Genomic DNA, 21,252 nt, shown 5'->3' with positions numbered 1-21,252 from the left:
CTTTTCTGAAACGTTGTCTCCCTCTGCTGGAACACTGACTTCTTTCATTTAATGCCTGCAGACTATAAAAGAGAAACCAACCCAAAAAGTTTGGTTGATTAGTCTGTGGCATTCTTTTAAACTGTTGCTTATGGCGGTCTCTGTGAGCTTCTCAGTGACATTCAGCCATCCAGGTATCCCGCCTGCAGTAGACGGAATGTGGCAATGGAACGCTGGCTGCGCGTGTCATAATAGGCTCTGAGCCTTTATATACCTGCGCACAGCAGCAGCCACCTTCAGTCTGCTGCTGGACAGCCAGCAGCAGCAGCAGCAGGAGAGGTAATTAATCAGCAACCCTCCTGCTAAGGGTAGACAGCTGCTCGTTCCACCCCCCCCCCCGCCTTAATTGGTTCTCCTCCCTTCCAACGGTGTTGAGGCGGGTGGGAACAGCCGGGGGTTGAGGGTACTGTGCTAAAAGAGGTGGAGTTATGCAGATCTAAAACGCGTGGATTGCAGCAGCAGCAAGCCGAAAAGTGCAGGCATGTGAGGGATCTAGAGGTTGACAGCATGTCTTCTTAACGGGAGTCCAGGTGGCCATCTCCACAAATGGACTTTTCAGAATCCTTGGGTGGCACCGTAGTCGGAAACCAATTCTGGTTATCGCTTCTCGGCCTTTTGGCTAAGATCAAGTGTAGTATCTGTTCTTATCAGTTTAATATCTGATACGTCCCCTATCTGGGGACCATATATTAAATGGATTTTTAGAACAGGGAGATGGAAAAAGAGCTTGCTCTGTCCACTCCACGCATTGACCTGGTATTGCAGTATCTCCAGGACCGGTGCACCCCTTCTTTAATGCAGTTTCTAAAATCAGAAAGAATTGAATTCAATGCTTTTTGTTCATTTTGCTTGTTTGTCGGATTTTGGGATGGACTCTTTGGCTTTGCTTTTCTTCTCCTCATTGGATTTTTCATGTTAAAAGTTGCAGAAGCCAGATGACAAGCTCATTTTGGTTCAACTTCAGCAACTGTGCATTGCATTGCCATGTAATGTAAAGTAATGCAATGCTATCTATCTAGCTCTCCCTCTATACTTCCTTTTGGATAAACAGACATATTAGGCAAGCATTTTGGAGCTTTCACCTAAATAACTACAGGTGGTGAGATAAACTGCACAATATAATTGACCTTTCAGTATATTGTTGCACACACACCATCTATTTAGCAAATGCCCTTGTTATCAACAGCAGCCTTTTAAACTCACCTGAGCTAACAGGTATGTGAGCTGGTTACTCTGCTGCGCTTAAAATTTATTTTTTGGTTTGCTACAATGCCTTTTCTGAAACGTTGTCTCCCTCTGCTGGAACACTGACTTCTTTCATTTAATGCCTGCAGACTATAAAAGAGAAACCAACCCAAAAAGTTTGGTTGATTAGTCTGTGGCATTCTTTTAAACTGTTGCTTATGGCGGTCTCTGTGAGCTTCTCAGTGACATTCAGCCATCCAGGTATCCCGCCTGCAGTAGACGGAATGTGGCAATGGAACGCTGGCTGCGCGTGTCATAATAGGCTCTGAGCCTTTATATACCTGCGCACAGCAGCAGCCACCTTCAGTCTGCTGCTGGACAGCCAGCAGCAGCAGCAGCAGGAGAGGTAATTAATCAGCAACCCTCCTGCTAAGGGTAGACAGCTGCTCGTTCCACCCCCCCCCCCGCCTTAATTGGTTCTCCTCCCTTCCAACGGTGTTGAGGCGGGTGGGAACAGCCGGGGGTTGAGGGTACTGTGCTAAAAGAGGTGGAGTTATGCAGATCTAAAACGCGTGGATTGCAGCAGCAGCAAGCCGAAAAGTGCAGGCATGTGAGGGATCTAGAGGTTGACAGCATGTCTTCTTAACGGGAGTCCAGGTGGCCATCTCCACAAATGGACTTTTCAGAATCCTTGGGTGGCACCGTAGTCGGAAACCAATTCTGGTTATCGCTTCTCGGCCTTTTGGCTAAGATCAAGTGTAGTATCTGTTCTTATCAGTTTAATATCTGATACGTCCCCTATCTGGGGACCATATATTAAATGGATTTTTAGAACAGGGAGATGGAAAAAGAGCTTGCTCTGTTCACTCCACGCATTGACCTGGTATTGCAGTATCTCCAGGACCGGTGCACCCCTTCTTTAATGCAGTTTCTAAAATCAGAAAGAATTGAATTCAATGCTTTTTGTTCATTTTGCTTGTTTGTCGGATTTTGGGATGGACTCTTTGGCTTTGCTTTTCTTCTCCTCATTGGATTTTTCATGTTAAAAGTTGCAGAAGCCAGATGACAAGCTCATTTTGGTTCAACTTCAGCAACTGTGCATTGCATTGCCATGTAATGTAATGTAATGCAATGCTATCTATCTAGCTCTCCCTCTATACTTCCTTTTGGATAAACAGACATATTAGGCAAGCATTTTGGAGCTTTCACCTAAATAACTACAGGTGGTGAGATAAGCTGCACAATATAATTGACCTTTCAGTATATTGTTGCACACACACCATCTATTTAGCAAATGCCCTTGTTATCAACAGCAGCCTTTTAAACTCACCTGAGCTAACAGGTATGTGAGCTGGTTACTCTGCTGCGCTTAAAATTTCTTTTTTGGTTTGCTACAATGCCTTTTCTGAAACGTTGTCTCCCTCTGCTGGAACACTGACTTCTTTCATTTAATGCCTGCAGACTATAAAAGAGAAACCAACCCAAAAAGTTTGGTTGATTAGTCTGTGGCATTCTTTTAAACGGTTGCTTATGGCGGTCTCTGTGAGCTTCTCAGTGACATTCAGCCATCCAGGTATCCCGCCTGCAGTAGACGGAATGTGGCAATGGAACGCTGGCTGCGCGTGTCATAATAGGCTCTGAGCCTTTATATACCTGCGCACAGCAGCAGCCACCTTCAGTCTGCTGCTGGACAGCCAGCAGCAGCAGCAGCAGGAGAGGTAATTAATCAGCAACCCTCCTGCTAAGGGTAGACAGCTGCTCGTTCCACCCCCCCCCGCCTTAATTGGTTCTCCTCCCTTCCAACGGTGTTGAGGCGGGTGGGAACAGCCGGGGGTTGAGGGTACTGTGCTAAAAGAGGTGGAGTTATGCAGATCTAAAACGCGTGGATTGCAGCAGCAGCAAGCCGAAAAGTGCAGGCATGTGAGGGATCTAGAGGTTGACAGCATGTCTTCTTAACGGGAGTCCAGGTGGCCATCTCCACAAATGGACTTTTCAGAATCCTTGGGTGGCACCGTAGTCGGAAACCAATTCTGGTTATCGCTTCTCGGCCTTTTGGCTAAGATCAAGTGTAGTATCTGTTCTTATCAGTTTAATATCTGATACGTCCCCTATCTGGGGACCATATATTAAATGGATTTTTAGAACAGGGAGATGGAAAAAGAGCTTGCTCTGTCCACTCCACGCATTGACCTGGTATTGCAGTATCTCCAGGACCGGTGCACCCCTTCTTTAATGCAGTTTCTAAAATCAGAAAGAATTGAATTCAATGCTTTTTGTTCATTTTGCTTGTTTGTCGGATTTTGGGATGGACTCTTTGGCTTTGCTTTTCTTCTCCTCATTGGATTTTTCATGTTAAAAGTTGCAGAAGCCAGATGACAAGCTCATTTTGGTTCAACTTCAGCAACTGTGCATTGCATTGCCATGTAATGTAATGTAATGCAATGCTATCTATCTAGCTCTCCCTCTATACTTCCTTTTGGATAAACAGACATATTAGGCAAGCATTTTGGAGCTTTCACCTAAATAACTACAGGTGGTGAGATAAGCTGCACAATATAATTGACCTTTCAGTATATTGTTGCACACACACCATCTATTTAGCAAATGCCCTTGTTATCAACAGCAGCCTTTTAAACTCACCTGAGCTAACAGGTATGTGAGCTGGTTACTCTGCTGCGCTTAAAATTTCTTTTTTGGTTTGCTACAATGCCTTTTCTGAAACGTTGTCTCACTCTGCTGGAACACTGACTTCTTTCATTTAATGCCTGCAGACTATAAAAGAGAAACCAACCCAAAAAGTTTGGTTGATTAGTCTGTGGCATTCTTTTAAACTGTTGCTTATGGCGGTCTCTGTGAGCTTCTCAGTGACATTCAGCCATCCAGGTATCCCGCCTGCAGTAGACGGAATGTGGCAATGGAACGCTGGCTGCGCGTGTCATAATAGGCTCTGAGCCTTTATATACCTGCGCACAGCAGCAGCCACCTTCAGTCTGCTGCTGGACAGCCAGCAGCAGCAGCAGCAGGAGAGGTAATTAATCAGCAACCCTCCTGCTAAGGGTAGACAGCTGCTCGTTCCACCCCCCCCCCCCCCGCCTTAATTGGTTCTCCTCCCTTCCAACGGTGTTGAGGCGGGTGGGAATAGCCGGGGGTTGAGGGTACTGTGCTAAAAGAGGTGGAGTTATGCAGATCTAAAACGCGTGGATTGCAGCAGCAGCAAGCCGAAAAGTGCAGGCATGTGAGGGATCTAGAGGTTGACAGCATGTCTTCTTAACGGGAGTCCAGGTGGCCATCTCCACAAATGGACTTTTCAGAATCCTTGGGTGGCACCGTAGTCGGAAACCAATTCTGGTTATCGCTTCTCGGCCTTTTGGCTAAGATCAAGTGTAGTATCTGTTCTTATCAGTTTAATATCTGATACGTCCCCTATCTGGGGACCATATATTAAATGGATTTTTAGAACAGGGAGATGGAAAAAGAGCTTGCTCTGTCCACTCCACGCATTGACCTGGTATTGCAGTATCTCCAGGACCGGTGCACCCCTTCTTTAATGCAGTTTCTAAAATCAGAAAGAATTGAATTCAATGCTTTTTGTTCATTTTGCTTGTTTGTCGGATTTTGGGATGGACTCTTTGGCTTTGCTTTTCTTCTCCTCATTGGATTTTTCATGTTAAAAGTTGCAGAAGCCAGATGACAAGCTCATTTTGGTTCAACTTCAGCAACTGTGCATTGCATTGCCATGTAATGTAATGTAATGCAATGCTATCTATCTAGCTCTCCCTCTATACTTCCTTTTGGATAAACAGACATATTAGGCAAGCATTTTGGAGCTTTCACCTAAATAACTACAGGTGGTGAGATAAGCTGCACAATATAATTGACCTTTCAGTATATTGTTGCACACACACCATCTATTTAGCAAATGCCCTTGTTATCAACAGCAGCCTTTTAAACTCACCTGAGCTAACAGGTATGTGAGCTGGTTACTCTGCTGCGCTTAAAATTTCTTTTTTGGTTTGCTACAATGCCTTTTCTGAAACGTTGTCTCCCTCTGCTGGAACACTGACTTCTTTCATTTAATGCCTGCAGACTATAAAAGAGAAACCAACCCAAAAAGTTTGGTTGATTAGTCTGTGGCATTCTTTTAAACTGTTGCTTATGGCGGTCTCTGTGAGCTTCTCAGTGACATTCAGCCATCCAGGTATCCCGCCTGCAGTAGACGGAATGTGGCAATGGAACGCTGGCTGCGCGTGTCATAATAGGCTCTGAGACTTTATATACCTGCGCACAGCAGCAGCCACCTTCAGTCTGCTGCTGGACAGCCAGCAGCAGCAGCAGCAGGAGAGGTAATTAATCAGCAACCCTCCTGCTAAGGGTAGACAGCTGCTCGTTCCACCCCCCCCCCGCCTTAATTGGTTCTCCTCCCTTCCAACGGTGTTGAGGCGGGTGGGAACAGCCGGGGGTTGAGGGTACTGTGCTAAAAGAGGTGGAGTTATGCAGATCTAAAACGCGTGGATTGCAGCAGCAGCAAGCCGAAAAGTGCAGGCATGTGAGGGATCTAGAGGTTGACAGCATGTCTTCTTAACGGGAGTCCAGGTGGCCATCTCCACAAATGGACTTTTCAGAATCCTTGGGTGGCACCGTAGTCGGAAACCAATTCTGGTTATCGCTTCTCGGCCTTTTGGCTAAGATCAAGTGTAGTATCTGTTCTTATCAGTTTAATATCTGATACGTCCCCTATCTGGGGACCATATATTAAATGGATTTTTAGAACAGGGAGATGGAAAAAGAGCTTGCTCTGTCCACTCCACGCATTGACCTGGTATTGCAGTATCTCCAGGACCGGTGCACCCCTTCTTTAATGCAGTTTCTAAAATCAGAAAGAATTGAATTCAATGCTTTTTGTTCATTTTGCTTGTTTGTCGGATTTTGGGATGGACTCTTTGGCTTTGCTTTCTTCTCCTCATTGGATTTTTCATGTTAAAAGTTGCAGAAGCCAGATGACAAGCTCATTTTGGTTCAACTTCAGCAACTGTGCATTGCATTGCCATGTAATGTAATGTAATGCAATGCTATCTATCTAGCTCTCCCTCTATACTTCCTTTTGGATAAACAGACATATTAGGCAAGCATTTTGGAGCTTTCACCTAAATAACTACAGGTGGTGAGATAAGCTGCACAATATAATTGACCTTTCAGTATATTGTTGCACACACACCATCTATTTAGCAAATGCCCTTGTTATCAACAGCAGCCTTTTAAACTCACCTGAGCTAACAGGTATGTGAGCTGGTTACTCTGCTGCGCTTAAAATTTCTTTTTTGGTTTGCTACAATGCCTTTTCTGAAACGTTGTCTCCCTCTGCTGGAACACTGACTTCTTTCATTTAATGCCTGCAGACTATAAAAGAGAAACCAACCCAAAAAGTTTGGTTGATTAGTCTGTGGCATTCTTTTAAACTGTTGCTTATGGCGGTCTCTGTGAGCTTCTCAGTGACATTCAGCCATCCAGGTATCCCGCCTGCAGTAGACGGAATGTGGCAATGGAACGCTGGCTGCGCGTGTCATAATAGGCTCTGAGCCTTTATATACCTGCGCACAGCAGCAGCCACCTTCAGTCTGCTGCTGGACAGCCAGCAGCAGCAGCAGCAGGAGAGGTAATTAATCAGCAACCCTCCTGCTAAGGGTAGACAGCTGCTCGTTCCACCCCCCCCCGCCTTAATTGGTTCTCCTCCCTTCCAACGGTGTTGAGGCGGGTGGGAACAGCCGGGGGTTGAGGGTACTGTGCTAAAAGAGGTGGAGTTATGCAGATCTAAAACGCGTGGATTGCAGCAGCAGCAAGCCGAAAAGTGCAGGCATGTGAGGGATCTAGAGGTTGACAGCATGTCTTCTTATCGGGAGTCCAGGTGGCCATCTCCACAAATGGACTTTTCAGAATCCTTGGGTGGCACCGTAGTCGGAAACCAATTCTGGTTATCGCTTCTCGGCCTTTTGGCTAAGATCAAGTGTAGTATCTGTTCTTATCAGTTTAATATCTGATACGTCCCCTATCTGGGGACCATATATTAAATGGATTTTTAGAACAGGGAGATGAAAAAAGAGCTTGCTCTGTCCACTCCACGCATTGACCTGGTATTGCAGTATCTCCAGGACCGGTGCACCCCTTCTTTAATGCAGTTTCTAAAATCAGAAAGAATTGAATTCAATGCTTTTTGTTCATTTTGCTTGTTTGTCGGATTTTGGGATGGACTCTTTGGCTTTGCTTTTCTTCTCCTCATTGGATTTTTCATGTTAAAAGTTGCAGAAGCCAGATGACAAGCTCATTTTGGTTCAACTTCAGCAACTGTGCATTGCATTGCCATGTAATGTAATGTAATGCAATGCTATCTATCTAGCTCTCCCTCTATACTTCCTTTTGGATAAACAGACATATTAGGCAAGCATTTTGGAGCTTTCACCTAAATAACTACAGGTGGTGAGATAAGCTGCACAATATAATTGACCTTTCAGTATATTGTTGCACACACACCATCTATTTAGCAAATGCCCTTGTTATCAACAGCAGCCTTTTAAACTCACCTGAGCTAACAGGTATGTGAGCTGGTTACTCTGCTGCGCTTAAAATTTCTTTTTTGGTTTGCTACAATGCCTTTTCTGAAACGTTGTCTCCCTCTGCTGGAACACTGACTTCTTTCATTTAATGCCTGCAGACTATAAAAGAGAAACCAACCCAAAAAGTTTGGTTGATTAGTCTGTGGCATTCTTTTAAACTGTTGCTTATGGCGGTCTCTGTGAGCTTCTCAGTGACATTCAGCCATCCAGGTATCCCGCCTGCAGTAGACGGAATGTGGCAATGGAACGCTGGCTGCGCGTGTCATAATAGGCTCTGAGCCTTTGTATACCTGCGCACAGCAGCAGCCACCTTCAGTCTGCTGCTGGACAGCCAGCAGCAGCAGCAGCAGGAGAGGTAATTAATCAGCAACCCTCCTGCTAAGGGTAGACAGCTGCTCGTTCCACCCCCCCCCGCCTTAATTGGTTCTCCTCCCTTCCAACGGTGTTGAGGCGGGTGGGAACAGCTGGGGGTTGAGGGTACTGTGCTAAAAGAGGTGGAGTTATGCAGATCTAAAACGCGTGGATTGCAGCAGCAGCAAGCCGAAAAGTGCAGGCATGTGAGGGATCTAGAGGTTGACAGCATGTCTTCTTAACGGGAGTCCAGGTGGCCATCTCCACAAATGGACTTTTCAGAATCCTTGGGTGGCACCGTAGTCGGAAACCAATTCTGGTTATCGCTTCTCGGCCTTTTGGCTAAGATCAAGTGTAGTATCTGTTCTTATCAGTTTAATATCTGATACGTCCCCTATCTGGGGACCATATATTAAATGGATTTTTAGAACAGGGAGATGGAAAAAGAGCTTGCTCTGTCCACTCCACGCATTGATCTGGTATTGCAGTATCTCCAGGACCGGTGCACCCCTTCTTTAATGCAGTTTCTAAAATCAGAAAGAATTGAATTCAATGCTTTTTGTTCATTTTGCTTGTTTGTCGGATTTTGGGATGGACTCTTTGGCTTTGCTTTTCTTCTCCTCATTGGATTTTTCATGTTAAAAGTTGCAGAAGCCAGATGACAAGCTCATTTTGGTTCAACTTCAGCAACTGTGCATTGCATTGCCATGTAATGTAATGTAATGCAATGCTATCTATCTAGCTCTCCCTCTATACTTCCTTTTGGATAAACAGACATATTAGGCAAGCATTTTGGAGCTTTCACCTAAATAACTACAGGTGGTGAGATAAGCTGCACAATATAATTGACCTTTCAGTATATTGTTGCACACACACCATCTATTTAGCAAATGCCCTTGTTATCAAAAGCAGCCTTTTAAACTCACCTGAGCTAACAGGTATGTGAGCTGGTTACTCTGCTGCGCTTAAAATTTCTTTTTTGGTTTGCTACAATGCCTTTTCTGAAACGTTGTCTCCCTCTGCTGGAACACTGACTTCTTTCATTTAATGCCTGCAGACTATAAAAGAGAAACCAACCCAAAAAGTTTGGTTGATTAGTCTGTGGCATTCTTTTAAACTGTTGCTTATGGCGGTCTCTGTGAGCTTCTCAGTGACATTCAGCCATCCAGGTATCCCGCCTGCAGTAGACGGAATGTGGCAATGGAACGCTGGCTGCGCGTGTCATAATAGGCTCTGAGCCTTTATATACCTGCGCACAGCAGCAGCCACCTTCAGTCTGCTGCTGGACAGCCAGCAGCAGCAGCAGCAGGAGAGGTAATTAATCAGCAACCCTCCTGCTAAGGGTAGACAGCTGCTCGTTCCACCCCCCCCCCCCCGCCTTAATTGGTTCTCCTCCCTTCCAACGGTGTTGAGGCGGGTGGGAACAGCCGGGGGTTGAGGGTACTGTGCTAAAAGAGGTGGAGTTATGCAGATCTAAAACGCGTGGATTGCAGCAGCAGCAAGCCGAAAAGTGCAGGCATGTGAGGGATCTAGAGGTTGACAGCATGTCTTCTTAACGGGAGTCCAGGTGGCCATCTCCACAAATGGACTTTTCAGAATCCTTGGGTGGCACCGTAGTCGGAAACCAATTCTGGTTATCGCTTCTCGGCCTTTTGGCTAAGATCAAGTGTAGTATCTGTTCTTATCAGTTTAATATCTGATACGTCCCCTATCTGGGGACCATATATTAAATGGATTTTTAGAACAGGGAGATGGAAAAAGAGCTTGCTCTGTCCACTCCACGCATTGACCTGGTATTGCAGTATCTCCAGGACCGGTGCACCCCTTCTTTAATGCAGTTTCTAAAATCAGAAAGAATTGAATTCAATGCTTTTTGTTCATTTTGCTTGTTTGTCGGATTTAGGGATGGACTCTTTGGCTTTGCTTTTCTTCTCCTCATTGGATTTTTCATGTTAAAAGTTGCAGAAGCCAGATGACAAGCTCATTTTGGTTCAACTTCAGCAACTGTGCATTGCATTGCCATGTAATGTAATGTAATGCAATGCTATCTATCTAGCTCTCCCTCTATACTTCCTTTTGGATAAACAGACATATTAGGCAAGCATTTTGGAGCTTTCACCTAAATAACTACAGGTGGTGAGATAAGCTGCACAATATAATTGACCTTTCAGTATATTGTTGCACACACACCATCTATTTAGCAAATGCCCTTGTTATCAACAGCAGCCTTTTAAACTCACCTGAGCTAACAGGTATGTGAGCTGGTTACTCTGCTGCGCTTAAAATTTCTTTTTTGGTTTGCTACAATGCCTTTTCTGAAACGTTGTCTCCCTCTGCTGGAACACTGACTTCTTTCATTTAATGCCTGCAGACTATAAAAGAGAAACCAACCCAAAAAGTTTGGTTGATTAGTCTGTGGCATTCTTTTAAACTGTTGCTTATGGCGGTCTCTGTGAGCTTCTCAGTGACATTCAGCCATCCAGGTATCCCGCCTGCAGTAGACGGAATGTGGCAATGGAACGCTGGCTGCGCGTGTCATAATAGGCTCTGAGCCTTTATATACCTGCGCACAGCAGCAGCCACCTTCAGTCTGCTGCTGGACAGCCAGCAGCAGCAGCAGCAGGAGAGGTAATTAATCAGCAACCCTCCTGCTAAGGGTAGACAGCTGCTCGTTCCACCCCCCCCCCCCCCCCCGCCTTAATTGGTTCTCCTCCCTTCCAACGGTGTTGAGGCGGGTGGGAACAGCTGGGGGTTGAGGGTACTGTGCTAAAAGAGGTGGAGTTATGCAGATCTAAAACGCGTGGATTGCAGCAGCAGCAAGCCGAAAAGTGCAGGCATGTGAGGGATCTAGAGGTTGACAGCATGTCTTCTTAACGGGAGTCCAGGTGGCCATCTCCACAAATGGACTTTTCAGAATCCTTGGGTGGCACCGTAGTCGGAAACCAATTCTGGTTATCGCTTCTCGGCCTTTTGGCTAAGATCAAGTGTAGTATCTGTTCTTATCAGTTTAATATCTGATACGTCCCCTATCTGGGGACCATATATTAAATGGATTTTTAGAACAGGGAGATGGAAAAAGAGCTTGCTCTGTCCACTCCACGCATTGACCTGGTATTGCAGTATCTCCAGGACCGGTGCACCCCTTCTTTAATGCAGTTTCTAAAATCAGAAAGAATTGAATTCAATGCTTTTTGTTCATTTTGCTTGTTTGTCGGATTTTGGGATGGACTCTTTGGCTTTGCTTTTCTTCTCCTCATTGGATTTTTCATGTTAAAAGTTGCAGAAGCCAGATGACAAGCTCATTTTGGTTCAACTTCAGCAACTGTGCATTGCATTGCCATGTAATGTAATGTAATGCAATGCTATCTATCTAGCTCTCCCTCTATACTTCCTTTTGGATAAACAGACATATTAGGCAAGCATTTTGGAGCTTTCACCTAAATAACTACAGGTGGTGAGATAAGCTGCACAATATAATTGACCTTTCAGTATATTGTTGCACACACACCATCTATTTAGCAAATGCCCTTGTTATCAACAGCAGCCTTTTAAACTCACCTGAGCTAACAGGTATGTGAGCTGGTTACTCTGCTGCGCTTAAAATTTCTTTTTTGGTTTGCTACAATGCCTTTTCTGAAACGTTGTCTCCCTCTGCTGGAACACTGACTTCTTTCATTTAATGCCTGCAGACTATAAAAGAGAAACCAACCCAAAAAGTTTGGTTGATTAGTCTGTGGCATTCTTTTAAACTGTTGCTTATGGCGGTCTCTGTGAGCTTCTCAGTGACATTCAGCCATCCAGGTATCCCGCCTGCAGTAGACGGAATGTGGCAATGGAACGCTGGCTGCGCGTGTCATAATAGGCTCTGAGCCTTTATATACCTGCGCACAGCAGCAGCCACCTTCAGTCTGCTGCTGGACAGCCAGCAGCAGCAGCAGCAGGAGAGGTAATTAATCAGCAACCCTCCTGCTAAGGGTAGACAGCTGCTCGTTCCACCCCCCCCCGCCTTAATTGGTTCTCCTCCCTTCCAATGGTGTTGAGGCGGGTGGGAACAGCTGGGGGTTGAGGGTACTGTGCTAAAAGAGGTGGAGTTATGCAGATCTAAAACGCGTGGATTGCAGCAGCAGCAAGCCGAAAAGTGCAGGCATGTGAGGGATCTAGAGGTTGACAGCATGTCTTCTTAACGGGAGTCCAGGTGGCCATCTCCACAAATGGACTTTTCAGAATCCTTGGGTGGCACCGTAGTCGGAAACCAATTCTGGTTATCGCTTCTCGGCCTTTTGGCTAAGATCAAGTGTAGTATCTGTTCTTATCAGTTTAATATCTGATACGTCCCCTATCTGGGGACCATATATTAAATGGATTTTTAGAACAGGGAGATGGAAAAAGAGCTTGCTCTGTCCACTCCACGCATTGACCTGGTATTGCAGTATCTCCAGGACCGGTGCACCCCTTCTTTAATGCAGTTTCTAAAATCAGAAAGAATTGAATTCAATGCTTTTTGTTCATTTTGCTTGTTTGTCGGATTTTGGGATGGACTCTTTGGCTTTGCTTTTCTTCTCCTCATTGGATTTTTCATGTTAAAAGTTGCAGAAGCCAGATGACAAGCTCATTTTGGTTCAACTTCAGCAACTGTGCATTGCATTGCCATGTAATGTAATGTAATGCAATGCTATCTATCTAGCTCTCCCTCTATACTTCCTTTTGGATAAACAGACATATTAGGCAAGCATTTTGGAGCTTTCACCTAAATAACTACAGGTGGTGAGATAAGCTGCACAATATAATTGACCTTTCAGTATATTGTTGCACACACACCATCTATTTAGCAAATGCCCTTGTTATCAACAGCAGCCTTTTAAACTCACCTGAGCTAACAGGTATGTGAGCTGGTTACTCTGCTGCGCTTAAAATTTCTTTTTTGGTTTGCTACAATGCCTTTTCTGAAACGTTGTCTCCCTCTGCTGGAACACTGACTTCTTTCATTTAATGCCTGCAGACTATAAAAGAGAAACCAACCCAAAAAGTTTGGTTGATTAGTCTGTGGCATTCTTTTAAACTGTTGCTTATGGCGGTCTCTGTGAGCTTCTCAGTGACATTCAGCCATCCAGGTATCCCGCCTGCAGTAGACGGAATGTGGCAATGGAACGCTGGCTGCGCGTGTCATAATAGGCTCTGAGCCTTTATATACCTGCGCACAGCAGCAGCCACCTTCAGTCTGCTGCTGGACAGCCAGCAGCAGCAGCAGCAGGAGAGGTAATTAATCAGCAACCCTCCTGCTAAGGGTAGACAGCTGCTCGTTCCACCCCCCCCCCCCCCCGCCTTAATTGGTTCTCCTCCCTTCCAACGGTGTTGAGGCGGGTGGGAACAGCCGGGGGTTGAGGGTACTGTGCTAAAAGAGGTGGAGTTATGCAGATCTAAAACGCGTGGATTGCAGCAGCAGCAAGCCGAAAAGTGCAGGCATGTGAGGGATCTAGAGGTTGACAGCATGTCTTCTTAACGGGAGTCCAGGTGGCCATCTCCACAAATGGACTTTTCAGAATCCTTGGGTGGCACCGTAGTCGGAAACCAATTCTGGTTATCGCTTCTCGGCCTTTTGGCTAAGATCAAGTGTAGTATCTGTTCTTATCAGTTTAATATCTGATACGTCCCCTATCTGGGGACCATATATTAAATGGATTTTTAGAACAGGGAGATGGAAAAAGAGCTTGCTCTGTCCACTCCACGCATTGACCTGGTATTGCAGTATCTCCAGGACCGGTGCACCCCTTCTTTAATGCAGTTTCTAAAATCAGAAAGAATTGAATTCAATGCTTTTTGTTCATTTTGCTTGTTTGTCGGATTTTGGGATGGACTCTTTGGCTTTGCTTTCTTCTCCTCATTGGATTTTTCATGTTAAAAGTTGCAGAAGCCAGATGACAAGCTCATTTTGGTTCAACTTCAGCAACTGTGCATTGCATTGCCATGTAATGTAATGTAATGCAATGCTATCTATCTAGCTCTCCCTCTATACTTCCTTTTGGATAAACAGACATATTAGGCAAGCATTTTGGAGCTTTCACCTAAATAACTACAGGTGGTGAGATAAGCTGCACAATATAATTGACCTTTCAGTATATTGTTGCACACACACCATCTATTTAGCAAATGCCCTTGTTATCAACAGCAGCCTTTTAAACTCACCTGAGCTAACAGGTATGTGAGCTGGTTACTCTGCTGCGCTTAAAATTTCTTTTTTGGTTTGCTACAATGCCTTTTCTGAAACGTTGTCTCCCTCTGCTGGAACACTGACTTCTTTCATTTAATGCCTGCAGACTATAAAAGAGAAACCAACCCAAAAAGTTTGGTTGATTAGTCTGTGGCATTCTTTTAAACTGTTGCTTATGGCGGTCTCTGTGAGCTTCTCAGTGACATTCAGCCATCCAGGTATCCCGCCTGCAGTAGACGGAATGCGGCAATGGAACGCTGGCTGCGCGTGTCATAATAGGCTCTGAGCCTTTATATACCTGCGCACAGCAGCAGCCACCTTCAGTCTGCTGCTGGACAGCCAGCAGCAGCAGCAGCAGGAGAGGTAATTAATCAGCAACCCTCCTGCTAAGGGTAGACAGCTGCTCGTTCCACCCCCCCCCGCCTTAATTGGTTCTCCTCCCTTCCAACGGTGTTGAGGCGGGTGGGAACAGCCGGGGGTTGAGGGTACTGTGCTAAAAGAGGTGGAGTTATGCAGATCTAAAACGCGTGGATTGCAGCAGCAGCAAGCCGAAAAGTGCAGGCATGTGAGGGATCTAGAGGTTGACAGCATGTCTTCTTAACGGGAGTCCAGGTGGCCATCTCCACAAATGGACTTTTCAGAATCCTTGGGTGGCACCGTAGTCGGAAACCAATTCTGGTTATCGCTTCTCGGCCTTTTGGCTAAGATCAAGTGTAGTATCTGTTCTTATCAGTTTAATATCTGATACGTCCCCTATCTGGGGACCATATATTAAATGGATTTTTAGAACAGGGAGATGGAAAAAGAGCTTGCTCTGTCCACTCCACGCATTGACCTGGTATTGCAGTATCTCCAGGACCGGTGCACCCCTTCTTTAATGCAGTTTCTAAAATCAGAAAGAATTGAATTCAATGCTTTTTGTTCATTTTGCTTGTTTGTCGGATTTTGGGATGGACTCTTTGGCTTTGCTTTTCTTCTCCTCATTGGATTTTTCATGTTAAAAGTTGCAGAAGCCAGATGACAAGCTCATTTTGGTTCAACTTCAGCAACTGTGCATTGCATTGCCATGTAATGTAATGTAATGCAATGCTATCTATCTAGCTCTCCCTCTATACTTCCTTTTGGATAAACAGACATATTAGGCAAGCATTTTGGAGCTTTCACCTAAATAACTACAGGTGGTGAGATAAGCTGCACAATATAATTGACCTTTCAGTATATTGTTGCACACACACCATCTATTTAGCAAATGCCCTTGTTATCAACAGCAGCCTTTTAAACTCACCTGAGCTAACAGGTATGTGAGCTGGTTACTCTGCTGCGCTTAAAATTTCTTTTTTGGTTTGCTACAATGCCTTTTCTGAAACGTTGTCTCCCTCTGCTGGAACACTGACTTCTTTCATTTAATGCCTGCAGACTATAAAAGAGAAACCAACCCAAAAAGTTTGGTTGATTAGTCTGTGGCATTCTTTTAAACTGTTGCTTATGGCGGTCTCTGTGAGCTTCTCAGTGACATTCAGCCATCCAGGTATCCCGCCTGCAGTAGACGGAATGTGGCAATGGAACGCTGGCTGCGCGTGTCATAATAGGCTCTGAGCCTTTATATACCTGCGCACAGCAGCAGCCACCTTCAGTCTGCTGCTGGACAGCCAGCAGCAGCAGCAGGAGAGGTAATTAATCAGCAACCCTCCTGCTAAGGGTAGACAGCTGCTCGTTCCACCCCCCCCCCCCGCCTTAATTGGTTCTCCTCCCTTCCAACGGCGTTGAGGCGGGTGGGAACAGCCGGGGGTTGAGGGTACTGTGCTAAAAGAGGTGGAGTTATGCAGATCTAAAACGCGTGGATTGCAGCAGCAGCAAGCCGAAAAGTGCAGGCATGTGAGGGATCTAGAGGTTGACAGCATGTCTTCTTAACGGGAGTCCAGGTGGCCATCTCCACAAATGGACTTTTCAGAATCCTTGGGTGGCACCGTAGTCGGAAACCAATTCTGGTTATCGCTTCTCGGCCTTTTGGCTAAGATCAAGTGTAGTATCTGTTCTTATCAGTTTAATATCTGATACGTCCCCTATCTGGGGACCATATATTAAATGGATTTTTAGAACAGGGAGATGGAAAAAGAGCTTGCTCTGTCCACTCCACGCATTGACCTGGTATTGCAGTATCTCCAGGACCGGTGCACCCCTTCTTTAATGCAGTTTCTAAAATCAGAAAGAATTGAATTCAATGCTTTTTGTTCATTTTGCTTGTTTGTCGGATTTTGGGATGGACTCTTTGGCTTTGCTTTTCTTCTCCTCATTGGATTTTTCATGTTAAAAGTTGCAGAAGCCAGATGACAAGCTCATTTTGGTTCAACTTCAGCAACTGTGCATTGCATTGCCATGTAATGTAATGTAATGCAATGCTATCTATCTAGCTCTCCCTCTATACTTCCTTTTGGATAAACAGACATATTAGGCAAGCATTTTGGAGCTTTCACCTAAATAACTACAGGTGGTGAGATAAGCTGCACAATATAATTGACCTTTCAGTATATTGTTGCACACACACCATCTATTTAGCAAATGCCCTTGTTATCAACAGCAGCCTTTTAAACTCACCTGAGCTAACAGGTATGTGAGCTGGTTACTCTGCTGCGCTTAAAATTTCTTTTTTGGTTTGCTACAATGCCTTTTCTGAAACGTTGTCTCCCTCTGCTGGAACACTGACTTCTTTCATTTAATGCCTGCAGACTATAAAAGAGAAACCAACCCAAAAAGTTTGGTTGATTAGTCTGTGGCATTCTTTTAAACTGTTGCTTATGGCGGTCTCTGTGAGCTTCTCAGTGACATTCAGCCATCCAGGTATCCCGCCTGCAGTAGACGGAATGTGGCAATGGAACGCTGGCTGCGCGTGTCATAATAGGCTCTGAGCCTTTATATACCTGCGCACAGCAGCAGCCACCTTCAGTCTGCTGCTGGACAGCCAGCAGCAGCAGCAGCAGGAGAGGTAATTAATCAGCAACCCTCCTGCTAAGGGTAGACAGCTGCTCGTTCCACCCCCCCCCGCCTTAATTGGTTCTCCTCCCTTCCAACGGTGTTGAGGCGGGTGGGAACAGCTGGGGGTTGAGGGTACTGTGCTAAAAGAGGTGGAGTTATGCAGATCTAAAACGCATGGATTGCAGCAGCAGCAAGCCGAAAAGTGCAGGCATGTGAGGGATCTAGAGGTTGACAGCATGTCTTCTTAACGGGAGTCCAGGTGGCCATCTCCACAAATGGACTTTTCAGAATCCTTGGGTGGCACCGTAGTCGGAAACCAATTCTGGTTATCGCTTCTCGGCCTTTTGGCTAAGATCAAGTGTAGTATCTGTTCTTATCAGTTTAATATCTGATACGTCCCCTATCTGGGGACCATATATTAAATGGATTTTTAGAACAGGGAGATGGAAAAAGAGCTTGCTCTGTCCACTCCACGCATTGACCTGGTATTGCAGTATCTCCAGGACCGGTGCACCCCTTCTTTAATGCAGTTTCTAAAATCAGAAAGAATTGAATTCAATGCTTTTTGTTCATTTTGCTTGTTTGTCGGATTTTGGGATGGACTCTTTGGCTTTGCTTTTCTTCTCCACATTGGATTTTTCATGTTAAAAGTTGCAGAAGCCAGATGACAAGCTCATTTTGGTTCAACTTCAGCAACTGTGCATTGCATTGCCATGTAATGTAATGTAATGCAATGCTATCTATCTAGCTCTCCCTCTATACTTCCTTTTGGATAAACAGACATATTAGGCAAGCATTTTGGAGCTTTCACCTAAATAACTACAGGTGGTGAGATAAGCTGCACAATATAATTGACCTTTCAGTATATTGTTGCACACACACCATCTATTTAGCAAATGCCCTTGTTATCAACAGCAGCCTTTTAAACTCACCTGAGCTAACAGGTATGTGAGCTGGTTACTCTGCTGCGCTTAAAATTTCTTTTTTGGTTTGCTACAATGCCTTTTCTGAAACGTTGTCTCCCTCTGCTGGAACACTGACTTCTTTCATTTAATGCCTGCAGACTATAAAAGAGAAACCAACCCAAAAAGTTTGGTTGATTAGTCTGTGGCATTCTTTTAAACTGTTGCTTATGGCGGTCTCTGTGAGCTTCTCAGTGACATTCAGCCATCCAGGTATCCCGCCTGCAGTAGACGGAATGTGGCAATGGAACGCTGGCTGCGCGTGTCATAATAGGCTCTGAGCCTTTATATACCTGCGCACAGCAGCAGCCACCTTCAGTCTGCTGCTGGACAGCCAGCAGCAGCAGCAGCAGGAGAGGTAATTAATCAGCAACCCTCCTGCTAAGGGTAGACAGCTGCTCGTTCCACCCCCCCCCCCCGCCTTAATTGGTTCTCCTCCCTTCCAACGGTGTTGAGGCGGGTGGGAACAGCCGGGGGTTGAGGGTACTGTGCTAAAAGAGGTGGAGTTATGCAGATCTAAAACGCGTGGATTGCAGCAGCAGCAAGCCGAAAAGTGCAGGCATGTGAGGGATCTAGAGGTTGACAGCATGTCTTCTTAACGGGAGTCCAGGTGGCCATCTCCACAAATGGACTTTTCAGAATCCTTGGGTGGCACCGTAGTCGGAAACCAATTCTGGTTATCGCTTCTCGGCCTTTTGGCTAAGATCAAGTGTAGTATCTGTTCTTATCAGTTTAATATTTGATACGTCCCCTATCTGGGGACCATATATTAAATGGATTTTTAGAACAGGGAGATGGAAAAAGAGCTTGCTCTGTCCACTCCACGCATTGACCTGGTATTGCAGTATCTCCAGGACCGGTGCACCCCTTCTTTAATGCAGTTTCTAAAATCAGAAAGAATTGAATTCAATGCTTTTTGTTCATTTTGCTTGTTTGTCGGATTTTGGGATGGACTCTTTGGCTTTGCTTTTCTTCTCCTCATTGGATTTTTCATGTTAAAAGTTGCAGAAGCCAGATGACAAGCTCATTTTGGTTCAACTTCAGCAACTGTGCATTGCATTGCCATGTAATGTAATGTAATGCAATGCTATCTATCTAGCTCTCCCTCTATACTTCCTTTTGGATAAACAGACATATTAGGCAAGCATTTTGGAGCTTTCACCTAAATAACTACAGGTGGTGAGATAAGCTGCACAATATAATTGACCTTTCAGTATATTGTTGCACACACACCATCTATTTAGCAAATGCCCTTGTTATCAACAGCAGCCTTTTAAACTCACCTGAGCTAACAGGTATGTGAGCTGGTTACTCTGCTGCGCTTAAAATTTCTTTTTTGGTTTGCTACAATGCCTTTTCTGAAACGTTGTCTCCCTCTGCTGGAACACTGACTTCTTTCATTTAATGCCTGCAGACTATAAAAGAGAAACCAACCCAAAAAGTTTGGTTGATTAGTCTGTGGCATTCTTTTAAACTGTTGCTTATGGCGGTCTCTGTGAGCTTCTCAGTGACATTCAGCCATCCAGGTATCCCGCCTGCAGTAGACGGAATGTGGCAATGGAACGCTGGCTGCGCGTGTCATAATAGGCTCTGAGCCTTTATATACCTGCGCACAGCAGCAGCCACCTTCAGTCTGCTGCTGGACAGCCAGCAGCAGCAGCAGCAGGAGAGGTAATTAATCAGCAACCCTCCTGCTAAGGGTAGACAGCTGCTCGTTCCACCCCCCCCGCCTTAATTGGTTCTCCTCCCTTCCAACGGTGTTGAGGCGGGTGGGAACAGCTGGGGGTTGAGGGTACTGTGCTAAAAGAGGTGGAGTTATGCAGATCTAAAACGCATGGATTGCAGCAGCAGCAAGCCGAAAAGTGCAGGCATGTGAGGGATCTAGAGGTTGACAGCATGTCTTCTTAACGGGAGTCCAGGTGGCCATCTCCACAAATGGACTTTTCAGAATCCTTGGGTGGCACCGTAGTCGGAAACCAATTCTGGTTATCGCTTCTCGGCCTTTTGGCTAAGATCAAGTGTAGTATCTGTTCTTATCAGTTTAATATCTGATACGTCCCCTATCTGGGGACCATATATTACATGGATTTTTAGAACAGGGAGATGGAAAAAGAGCTTGCTCTGTCCACTCCACGCATTGACCTGGTATTGCAGTATCTCCAGGACCGGTGCACCCCTTCTTTAATGCAGTTTCTAAAATCAGAAAGAATTGAATTCAATGCTTTTTGTTCATTTTGCTTGTTTGTCGGATTTTGGGATGGACTCTTTGGCTTTGCTTTTCTTCTCCTCATTGGATTTTTCATGTTAAAAGTTGCAGAAGCCAGATGACAAGCTCATTTTGGTTCAACTTCAGCAACTGTGCATTGCATTGCCATGTAATGTAATGTAATGCAATGCTATCTATCTAGCTCTCCCTCTATACTTCCTTTTGGATAAACAGACATATTAGGCAAGCATTTTGGAGCTTTCACCTAAATAACTACAGGTGGTGAGATAAGCTGCACAATATAATTGACCTTTCAGTATATTGTTGCACACACACCATCTATTTAGCAAATGCCCTTGTTATCAACAGCAGCCTTTTAAACTCACCTGAGCTAACAGGTATGTGAGCTGGTTACTCTGCTGCGCTTAAAATTTCTTTTTTGGTTTGCTACAATGCCTTTTCTGAAACGTTGTCTCCCTCTGCTGGAACACTGACTTCTTTCATTTAATGCCTGCAGACTATAAAAGAGAAACCAACCCAAAAAGTTTGGTTGATTAGTCTGTGGCATTCTTTTAAACTGTTGCTTATGGCGGTCTCTGTGAGCTTCTCAGTGACATTCAGCCATCCAGGTATCCCGCCTGCAGTAGACGGAATGTGGCAATGGAACGCTGGCTGCGCGTGTCATAATAGGCTCTGAGCCTTTATATACCTGCGCACAGC

The 21,252-nt window shown here is 45.2% G+C and overlaps 16 non-coding genes across 16 annotated transcripts; all 16 read left to right on the top strand.

Moving 5' to 3' along the window:
* The first annotated feature begins 638 nt into the window (after positions 1-638).
* Positions 639-829, top strand: LOC141218209 (U2 spliceosomal RNA). Its single transcript, XR_012286965.1, has one exon. It is a non-coding gene; the product is annotated as a U2 spliceosomal RNA (small nuclear RNA).
* A 1,121-nt stretch (positions 830-1,950) lies between these two features.
* Positions 1,951-2,141, top strand: LOC141218140 (U2 spliceosomal RNA). Its single transcript, XR_012286900.1, has one exon. It is a non-coding gene; the product is annotated as a U2 spliceosomal RNA (small nuclear RNA).
* Positions 2,142-3,260: 1,119 nt separating this feature from the next.
* Positions 3,261-3,451, top strand: LOC141218197 (U2 spliceosomal RNA). Its single transcript, XR_012286954.1, has one exon. It is a non-coding gene; the product is annotated as a U2 spliceosomal RNA (small nuclear RNA).
* Positions 3,452-4,575: 1,124 nt separating this feature from the next.
* Positions 4,576-4,766, top strand: LOC141218186 (U2 spliceosomal RNA). The gene has a single exon (XR_012286943.1). It is a non-coding gene; the product is annotated as a U2 spliceosomal RNA (small nuclear RNA).
* A 1,120-nt stretch (positions 4,767-5,886) lies between these two features.
* LOC141218174 (U2 spliceosomal RNA) lies at positions 5,887-6,077 on the top strand. The gene has a single exon (XR_012286932.1). It is a non-coding gene; the product is annotated as a U2 spliceosomal RNA (small nuclear RNA).
* Positions 6,078-7,195: 1,118 nt separating this feature from the next.
* Positions 7,196-7,386, top strand: LOC141218251 (U2 spliceosomal RNA). Its single transcript, XR_012287004.1, has one exon. It is a non-coding gene; the product is annotated as a U2 spliceosomal RNA (small nuclear RNA).
* Positions 7,387-8,505: 1,119 nt separating this feature from the next.
* Positions 8,506-8,696, top strand: LOC141218157 (U2 spliceosomal RNA). Its single transcript, XR_012286916.1, has one exon. It is a non-coding gene; the product is annotated as a U2 spliceosomal RNA (small nuclear RNA).
* Positions 8,697-9,819: 1,123 nt separating this feature from the next.
* Positions 9,820-10,010, top strand: LOC141218162 (U2 spliceosomal RNA). Its single transcript, XR_012286921.1, has one exon. It is a non-coding gene; the product is annotated as a U2 spliceosomal RNA (small nuclear RNA).
* A 1,127-nt stretch (positions 10,011-11,137) lies between these two features.
* LOC141218150 (U2 spliceosomal RNA) lies at positions 11,138-11,328 on the top strand. The gene has a single exon (XR_012286910.1). It is a non-coding gene; the product is annotated as a U2 spliceosomal RNA (small nuclear RNA).
* Positions 11,329-12,447: 1,119 nt separating this feature from the next.
* On the top strand, positions 12,448-12,638 carry LOC141218139 (U2 spliceosomal RNA). The gene has a single exon (XR_012286899.1). It is a non-coding gene; the product is annotated as a U2 spliceosomal RNA (small nuclear RNA).
* A 1,125-nt stretch (positions 12,639-13,763) lies between these two features.
* Positions 13,764-13,954, top strand: LOC141218126 (U2 spliceosomal RNA). The gene has a single exon (XR_012286887.1). It is a non-coding gene; the product is annotated as a U2 spliceosomal RNA (small nuclear RNA).
* Positions 13,955-15,072: 1,118 nt separating this feature from the next.
* LOC141218114 (U2 spliceosomal RNA) lies at positions 15,073-15,263 on the top strand. The gene has a single exon (XR_012286876.1). It is a non-coding gene; the product is annotated as a U2 spliceosomal RNA (small nuclear RNA).
* Positions 15,264-16,382: 1,119 nt separating this feature from the next.
* On the top strand, positions 16,383-16,573 carry LOC141218103 (U2 spliceosomal RNA). Its single transcript, XR_012286865.1, has one exon. It is a non-coding gene; the product is annotated as a U2 spliceosomal RNA (small nuclear RNA).
* Positions 16,574-17,692: 1,119 nt separating this feature from the next.
* LOC141218091 (U2 spliceosomal RNA) lies at positions 17,693-17,883 on the top strand. The gene has a single exon (XR_012286854.1). It is a non-coding gene; the product is annotated as a U2 spliceosomal RNA (small nuclear RNA).
* Positions 17,884-19,005: 1,122 nt separating this feature from the next.
* LOC141218214 (U2 spliceosomal RNA) lies at positions 19,006-19,196 on the top strand. Its single transcript, XR_012286970.1, has one exon. It is a non-coding gene; the product is annotated as a U2 spliceosomal RNA (small nuclear RNA).
* A 1,118-nt stretch (positions 19,197-20,314) lies between these two features.
* On the top strand, positions 20,315-20,505 carry LOC141218101 (U2 spliceosomal RNA). Its single transcript, XR_012286863.1, has one exon. It is a non-coding gene; the product is annotated as a U2 spliceosomal RNA (small nuclear RNA).
* The last annotated feature ends 747 nt before the right edge of the window (positions 20,506-21,252 follow it).

Source organism: Phyllobates terribilis, unplaced genomic scaffold (assembly GCF_046119375.1).
Source record: "Phyllobates terribilis strain yellow unplaced genomic scaffold, ASM4611937v1 Scaffold_249__1_contigs__length_2872098, whole genome shotgun sequence".
Classification (NCBI taxonomy): Eukaryota; Metazoa; Chordata; class Amphibia; order Anura; family Dendrobatidae; genus Phyllobates; species Phyllobates terribilis.
The sequence above is the reverse complement of the archived record's forward strand: the minus strand, read 5'-3'. Positions and strand labels throughout refer to the sequence as shown.